Raw genomic sequence first — 8,909 nt, forward strand, 5'->3', positions numbered from 1 at the left:
ACGTTACTGTTAGCCAGCTGCTAGCTAACTTGGACTCAACAGAGATTCTTCTTTGGTGACTCGGACTCAGACTTGAACACTCGGGACTCGAGACTAGACTCAGACTCAAGGTTTGGTGACTCATCTACAACACTGGTACCTCATACAATCCCACTTAAAAACTCAGACTCACCCTTTAAAGCATTTCTCAGATGTTCTCGGTTTTTGGCGGGAAACCAGCAGAGTTATTGGTGCCTCCACAATTGTGTCGACATTCATTGAATTTGAAGCCAATTTTCTTGTGCCTTGATTAAATCCAGAGACATCCATCAGCTGTGGATACTATATGCTCAACCTGAGTCAAAAGTCATCCCCTCTCTCATCTTAAATCCCCCCTCACTCATTTAGCTCCACACAGTCTCTGATCACAACCCTCCGCCTCACCGCTACAGGCGGAAGGGAGCGAGCGTTTCTGTGAATGATGGAGCCGACGCTCATTCAAACTCTGGCATCAGTCCAGTGTTTGGACGCCTTTCGATGATGAAAAGGCTGTCAGGCGTCCGTGCTCGGAGACAAATCTGTACTGTTGTCTACCTCTCTACCACAAGTCATGAGCACGCCTCCGTTTGTCAAACTGACCTGGGAGGTTTGACAGAGAAATACCGGCAGCAGTGCGATCAGTAGAGCAGGTGAGAGTAAATGTACACTGACATATTTGCATCTTGTTTTCAGCAACATCCATTCATACAATCCAAGTCATTTGAAATGCATAAGATGGGGCTGCAGTATACCCTTATCCAATCAGCAGTATTCCACCTGCTTCAAGTACCATTACAGCACTCAGCTGATGTTTGTGACACGATATAATCTACTGTATACATGCGTGCGCACAGGCACACACAAGAAACATTTCAATAGCTGTGTGTTACATTGTTCCTCTCAAGGTTATTTGAGGTCGCAGAATGAATTGTGTTGGTTGAAAGGTTTCGTAATATATGCACAGAAGGTTATTAATAGGTGTGAGGATTTAGTTCCATACATTAATCCACCTTCAAAATAAAATCACAAATCAGTTTGGATGGCGTAAAACAAGAAATCGCCACGTTTCAATTAAAATGCTAAATATGCTAAAAAAAATACTCAAAATATTAAAAACAAAAATGAAGGAATTTTCAGAATAAAAGCTCGAGTACAGGAGCTGAAACACGAGCAGAATATTATTATTTCAGCCTCATGGTCCCTGAGGCCACACGCCTCATGGATACTGGTGGCCTCAGCCTGCATTCCTGTCACAACATCTTATGTCTCTTTAGCACAAGGACACCAGGGAGGCTGAATTGGCTTCTTTTTTTTTTCCACCCAGGAGAATCTGCTTTGATATATTTTCAAACGCACCGAATGAAATATCCTGAGATAATGAAACAAAGTCAAAGTCTAATCAAACAGGACTGGTGTTCTGATATCGGACATGCGAGCGCTTGGGTCTTCAGAGAGTTTGACTTTAGATATTTTCACTCTCAATTGATGTATTTCTTTGAATAGTTTTTACTGCCTTTTATAGATATTTTTTATCCATGCTAGCGATGTTGCTCCAAAAGTGGAATTGTTGGTCTGTTGTCGGTTGTTACACTACAGAAATTGGTACACAAATTCGCTCCAATTTTAGCAAATGTTAGCATGCTAATATGCTAAAGTAAGAAGGTAAATATTAATGGCTAAACTCACTATCTTAGCATGCTTAGAATCAGCTACATTATTGGATTTAGCTTAAAAGAAGCGTTACCTAAACACACATTGCGTGTATAAAAGGACAAATTTACCACAAAAGATATAAGCCAAAAAAACAACCAAGAAACAAACAAAACAAAAAAGAATTAACAATAAAAGATGACTCAAAATGAAACATCAAACTGAGAAGTGATTTAAATCCAATCCAAACCTCTTGTGCCAAAAGGAAAAGTAATTGTTTTGCACAACACCTTGAACTGTTTGTATCAAACTGCAAAATCCGAGTGACTCAAATCCGACAGATGTCTAAATTCTAAATCAGTCAAAATCAGCTGCACAAAGATTGCTAGTTATGAACACTCTTAAATTTGCTCTTCAGGGGAAATTGCTCTTTAGAAAAACACGCCACACGTCACTGAATTGGAAGGTTGGTGGTTTGATCCCTGACTGCCACAGTCCACATGTCGAAGTGTCCTTGGGCAAGACACTGAACCCCAAATTGCTCCTGAAGGCACAGCCATCAGGTATGACTGGGCATAGATCTGTTAATTTACCATGTAGCGTCCTCAGCCAGAGCAATGGTCGACTCTTTATATACTGATGGTTTGTCGAAATGTAATTTGTCCCTCATACTGTGCTGTAATTTCCACAAAACAGAAAAATAACTATATTAAACACATAAGCAAACAACAAAACCATAGACGTAGACAACATAATCACACAAGACAATAAGTTAAAAGTATTTATATATATAATATAAAGTCAGTGAGGTAAAGCTATACAGATAAAAGTGTCCACATTTACCTTGTGTAAAGTTACACCCAAAACACAACAATAACTTGCAGAAACAGGTTACAGTCCTCAATGTGGCGGCACTGGGTTCAACTCCCACCCTCGCCCCGCTTGACGCCTGCTATCCCCACTCTCTCTTCCCCTTTTTCCAACACTATCCACGGCCCTCTCACTCAAATAAAGGCATAAAAAGCCAAAAAAAGAAAAGAAAATTAACTTGCCAATATGACAGAATTCAGGGAAGCAGGAGGAGTTGCAGGTAAAAAATATTTGGCCTACTTGTCGAGTCCACGTCACTGTTTGAAAGCCACAAATTGAGCCTCAGTTTGTCAGCAGGCGTCCCTGATAGTCAGCATGAAAACACAGCTGAAAAAACAATTGTTCGGCTCCTGTCTTAGCCTTCAAAACGTCAGCCTTTATTCAGAACTAAATCAGTGAATGAAGCGATGACTCGTCAACATTTTAATGAAACAGCCGCTAAAGTTCAACAATTAATGTTTCCATCTGGCAGTGGGTCACTGATGACATCTTTCCCGGCGCTTTGGGACTATTTTTATCTATTTTCAGAGATATTGTGGTGTGTGTGATGATTCACAGCCTTGTGTTCTCTTTGACTTTGCTTTCCGGTGTTGTTGTGGGTGCTGCTGATGTTGAAGCCAACTGGGTGGGGTTTGCTGTTGGTGGAGACGTGGAGGTCAGACGCAGAGTTAGCCACAGGCGCAGAAGAACAGCTGGGCGAAACAGAATCCCGCCTACAGCTGAAGAAAGGCCATGCAACCCTCTGGGTGTGTGCTTAGCATGTGTGCTAGCGCAACGCTTCATGCATGAATATTTGTCGTCATTCGTACACTGTTAGACCCCAGTTTTAACCTCATTTGCATGTAACCTCTGCTAACGCCGGTGACGTCAGACTGGCTTTGGGAACGAGATGACAGAAGCTGGTTGGCACATCAAGCACTCATTTAATCTCCTGTAGAAACATTGTATTTCCCGATTTAGCCGACAGATCGACAGCAAAAGAGGAGAGGAGAGAAGGGGAGAGCGGAGCCGAAGGGAAACAGGAAAAAGGCTAAAGTTAAAAGTAATAAAGAACACAAAAAAAGAGGCATTGTGGAGTCAAGAAACCATTAATTTCCTCTGACTGAGGGAGATTGTTAGCATTTAGAGATTGATTGAAATTGCTCCTGCACTGTTTAGATAACCTCTTTGTAATTCTGAGTGCACACACACACACACACACACTTCTCTCTGTTAAGCCAAAGATTGGGCTAAGAGAGGAGTCGCATGAAACGAAATTCATGTACTTGTACTAATCGATTAAACATTGTTCCCCGGGGTCTTTCAATCCACAGATTTAATTAATAAGTTTCACAGGACTAACAGGCAGCGGGGGCCTACAGCTGGGAGAGCGAGGGGGGATTATGGGGGTGAGAAAAAGCAGGAAGGTGCGAAAGACAAAGAGGAGATTGGTTTGAGAAATAAACGGGGCCTCGGGCAACAGAACAGAAATAAGATGTGGATTGATTGGGAAAGAAGAAGTGAGCAAGACATTTTGGCAAATGTGTTTTCTAAATTTTCTACAAATGTCTGTACATCTTACAGTAAGTAACGCTAAAGCAAGCAGCCTGTTAGCTTAAATTAGCTTAGATTGGAAACAGGGAGACAGTCGGCCTGGCTCCAACTTGTGTTTTACTCTACGGTGTATACATCTATAATTCCCTGTTTATTCAGGTTACTGAAATAAATATCAAGTCAACAGGAGTTAAACCAAAGTGCTTTAAACCTGAAGCAGATTAGTTAGAAACTGCCTCAGTACCAGTACACACGATTAATAGAACAATACAGGGTGACGGTACATAATGTCATACAATAAAACACATAAAACCTGCTCTGGCTGCTTCCACAAACAGTATCTGTTAAAGTGTAAAATGTTCTAAAGTAAAATATAATAAGTAAAAAGTAAAATGTAATAAATTATATCACAATTGAGTCTCATTAAAATTCTGAGAGAAAATAAGACGCCAAATCTGTCACACAACCTGGTTGAAAAAACAGCTCATTTTGCTCTTTAGGCCAAGACTGTGGAGGCGTTGCACATCACTGTTTGATTGACATCTCCTCCCTATTAATTGACATCAGCCTCGTTTTGATGGACACCTTGTCACACGTGACAGTCATCACCTGTGCAGGAGGAGGCAGAAGTCCTGTCATCTGAAATGATTCATTTCACATTCATGGTCACTGAATGGTGAGTTTAAAAAAGGCTTTGCTATCCATATTGTAGTTAGCAGTTAGCTTACATGTATGTTAGCTGAGATGCTCCTTTTTGTTCTCAAAGCTATGGAAGAGATGCTCACTAATGGATGTGAAGCGTTAGCTTTATTGTTATGGAGCTAAACTAATGTTTAACACCCATCGCTGAAATATCTACAGCCTGTGCTAAACTTAACCCATGGACGACGCTCACTCTGTGTGTAAAGAGCTGCTGAGCTAACGTGTTACTAGTCACTATTGCTGTGAAGAGTTCAGGGAAATTATTGTGTAATTTCTTTAATAAATAACCTTAAACACGTCAAATTCAACCCCAAAATCTAGAGAGTTTACAAAGATGTCAAATTTGGATTAAAACTAGTTTCTTTGTGGACAAAAGACCCTAAATAACAAACCGTAAAATTGTTAAACACGCAGTTTTTTTTCCAAGTAAAAAGTAGTAAAAAAAACCCCCAGTAAAATGCAGAAAGGTATTTTACCCAGACATTGGCGCTCTAATTATAAAGTCTCAGCCTCACAGACAGATACAAATTAGCTTATAGCTAACTCTGGTATAGCTAAGAGGCTGTGCATTGTCCCTGTCAAATAAGTAAATAAATTAAATAATCTAGCTAAAGCTTTCACACAGACATGCACCATCATGATCCCCAGTGCAGCCGCCATCCTCACAACAATCAACACTACTGTAGGCTGAGCTCAGCTAACGCACCGGTAGCTAGCAGGATTGTAAACTCGACACGGTGAAAACAGATGGTAGGCTACAAGTTGTGGGATTTTGAATGTTGCAAATGAAGATGAATTGAAATTGTGTTGAACTTTTACACGTTTTTATTATAAATAGAAAACCTCTTTCCCTCTGCGATACCCCCCAAAAACAGACTGTCTTATATTCCGGTGCAACTTGTATTCTGGATTTTACGGTAGTTACAAGGCTATAGTGAATTTGGGTTTCCAGTAGCTTTTTTAAACTATTAAATAGAAATGATAGTAGCCAAATTAATGCAAAATAATCACAGCACCCAAAACTTACCTCAAAGTTGGTTAACTGGTTTTCCACTGTGTTGTTTCTGGTCTTGCTTCCCTGTCATGTGTGTCTTAGTGCTGTCGCTGTCCTCTTTTTCGTGTTGCAATGTTATAAATTATACATTTGTTTTTTCCCTGTGTGAGAAAATGGACATGTGGCGTGAGAGTTGCATGCCCTGGCCAGCTGTTTCCCCTCTTTCCAGTCTTTATGCTAAGCTAAAGCTAACTGGATGCTGAAAATAGTCTCAATTTTCTTAGTCTCTGTGATATTTTCTGGATTCTAACCCCAGGCTGACTGCAGGAGAAGCATGCTGTGACCGCATGTTCAATATTGCCTCGCAGCAACAACCACCTGTGAATCACCGCTAAACAATCAGTACCTGATAGCCTGACACACAGACAAACAATATGTGTGATTCCAATGTCAAATGACCTGAAAATGGAACAATTAAGACAAGTTGACACAAGAGAAAGCACGAAATGAGGAAGAGAATTCAATTTGAGGCTGGAACCAGTTTAGTATGGCTCTCAGGCCCTGCAGCTCGCCGGTGGATCACATGTTCTGAGTAGAGAGGAGAAAACGGGGAGCAGGGGAAAATTGAAAGTGAGAGCAAGCAAGGTATAGAGGAGAGGCCTGTCAGGTAACAGAGAGATGGATTGCGTGTCTTTGTGCCGATGAAGGTTGCATCCTTGTGCTTGTGAAGATGTGATAAAAAAGCAGCAACTACTTTCGAATCTTTTTCGACCTTTTGAAGAAGCACTAATGAGAAGTGATTATTTTTGTTGGCCTTCACGGCTCTTGTGAAGTGTTCTTTGTCATCGGCAGCCTGCTTAAAATGAACGACAAGCATGAGAACAGTATGTGATTAGTAGTCATTATGGATGTAGAGGTCGAAATGTGAGCTAATTATATTTAATTCTGTACGTTCTTTGGCCCCTATAGGAGGCAAATATAATCACCAAGCCTTTCCGTGACCATCTCGTCTCTCCAGCTTCGCTAGTGCACCTTAACACGAGTAGATGCTCATTTTTCTCACAAGTCACTCACACAGTTAGTCCCCGTCAACCCTGCTAAGGTGTGCAGGAAGGTCTCGCTGTAATTGCTCAACAGATTGACAGAATAAGGGGAGCTCAGCTGCTGCGGGTCCAAAGTGAGGAAGGTGTGACCATGCATAGAATGCATTACTTATGCATGCCAACTCTTGATACATTATTGAAAGTGTGCAGCTTATCTGCACCTACGTGCAGTTTTAAAAATATCATGGGGTACCATTTGGGTAAAAATAATTATTTTATTGTCATAATTTTCTCCTGAATTAATCGTTTCTCAGGGGAAATACTGGAGCTCGAGGGCGTTTAACTCATTCAGCAGTTAGGAGTCAGAGTGGACTGAAGGTTTCGTGGGGCTGCCTCTATCTTTGCCTCCCGCTTCTCCTCTGCTCATTAAGTCCAAAAGTAGCTCCCCGATTGAGCCTCATCTTGCAGATAATAATCACATTCGGCGTTGTGATGGTAATTCTCGGGGCAGCAGCGTTTGCCCTTTAATCTCTTCCACAGGAGAGGATGTGGAAAAAACTGTTAATATGAAGCACTCGTCCTGGAGAGGCAGGGTACATTGGCTACTGTGCAAACCCTTGAGACTGATCGTGCATGGGGTAGTTTCTGTGCTGGAATGTGACGGCTGTGTGAGACCTGTGTGAGGGTTTCTCAGGGGCTTATCAGGTGATCACTCGATGCCTAATTGACTGTTCACACAGCAAGTCTTCATGATGCATCATGACTTGTATGCAGCGTACGTAGGTAAAGCAATGTTTCTCTGTTCTTGTTTTAAGCCCTCATCTCCGATCAAGGAAGAGCAGCTGCATTTAAGCACCTCAAGGTGTCTTACTGCAGTAATTCACTCTGAAAAGCCCTTGAAGTGTCCTTTGTCCCGTCTTATTTACCAACAGTCTGCATCACTAACCATCTAGAACTAATTATATCTAATCATGCTAAACAGTTACCTCAAGTACTTGGTGCTGCTTGGGAATGTGAGTCACGAAACACATGACAAACGTTCTCCACTTGAGGCCTCCATTCCTCCTCGTGTTAACGCCTTATCACAGGAGGGAGATAAATACATTCGGGGATACGTGATGGAAAGGTGAGGGAGTGCAGCGCAGGGCTTCACCTTTCAGAGGTTTGTTACTACAGACACACAGCATGTGGAGATTTGCATGCTATCTGTTAGTGTGCAGGCTGCTGGTAGAGATAAAAAGACAAGTTCAGTCGCGTTTGTTTTTAACGCTCAAACTAATCATGAGTACTATAAATTGGCCAAACAATGCAGGGGAAAAAAACTGAAAATAGGAAGGGGTAAAGACACGAAAACTCCTTTAATGTAGCAATGTTTAATAAGTTAGGTAAAGTGAGCAGGTTGTTATAGCGGAATGGAACCCCGACAGGGTGAGCAGGACTTATTACACGGCTATTTAAGACAAAATCATTAATTTGGCACAATATATTGTTTTGGAAATTATTTTATTAACTTAAAAATGTTGTTTTGTCAAAAATTTGTCAATATTTAACAATAATCTGTTACACTCAGTGAAAGCTGCGTCCATAGCAACGGTTAACTCTGCAGCCTTCTTAAAATGAGCTAACCGAGCTAATATTACTCACAATAAACTGAGGTAACCAAGCTAATAATACTTACATTAAAATGAGCTAAACTAGCTGTTTTTACTAAAATTAAAATGAGCTAAACTAGCTGTTTTTACTCACAGTAAAATGAGCTAAACTAGCTGTTATTACTCACATTAACATGAGCTAAACTAGCTGCTATTACTCACAATAAAATGAGCTAAACTAGCTGCTATTACTCCTATTAAATGGAAACATTTCCTCTGATGGTGAAGTATGACACGGTGAACAGGCTGCAGGAATCAGCGCAGCACCTGATGGAGGTTTTCTGTCTCATCACTGTCAGAGTCTGTTGACATTTTCTTCTCCATTCGCCACCTTTAAACACCACTGTGTCCCTTACTGTGTTCAGTTTAATGTTTACTTCATGTGCCGTCTTCTTTTAACCTTTATTACTTTCGCTCTGCTGTTTTCCACTTTTTTTTTCCCTCTGT

This window comes from Semicossyphus pulcher, unplaced genomic scaffold (genome assembly GCF_022749685.1).
Source record: "Semicossyphus pulcher isolate SPU_LCO1_2020_fin unplaced genomic scaffold, fSemPul1.0.p SCAF_18, whole genome shotgun sequence".
NCBI lineage: Eukaryota > Metazoa > Chordata > Actinopteri > Labriformes > Labridae > Semicossyphus > Semicossyphus pulcher.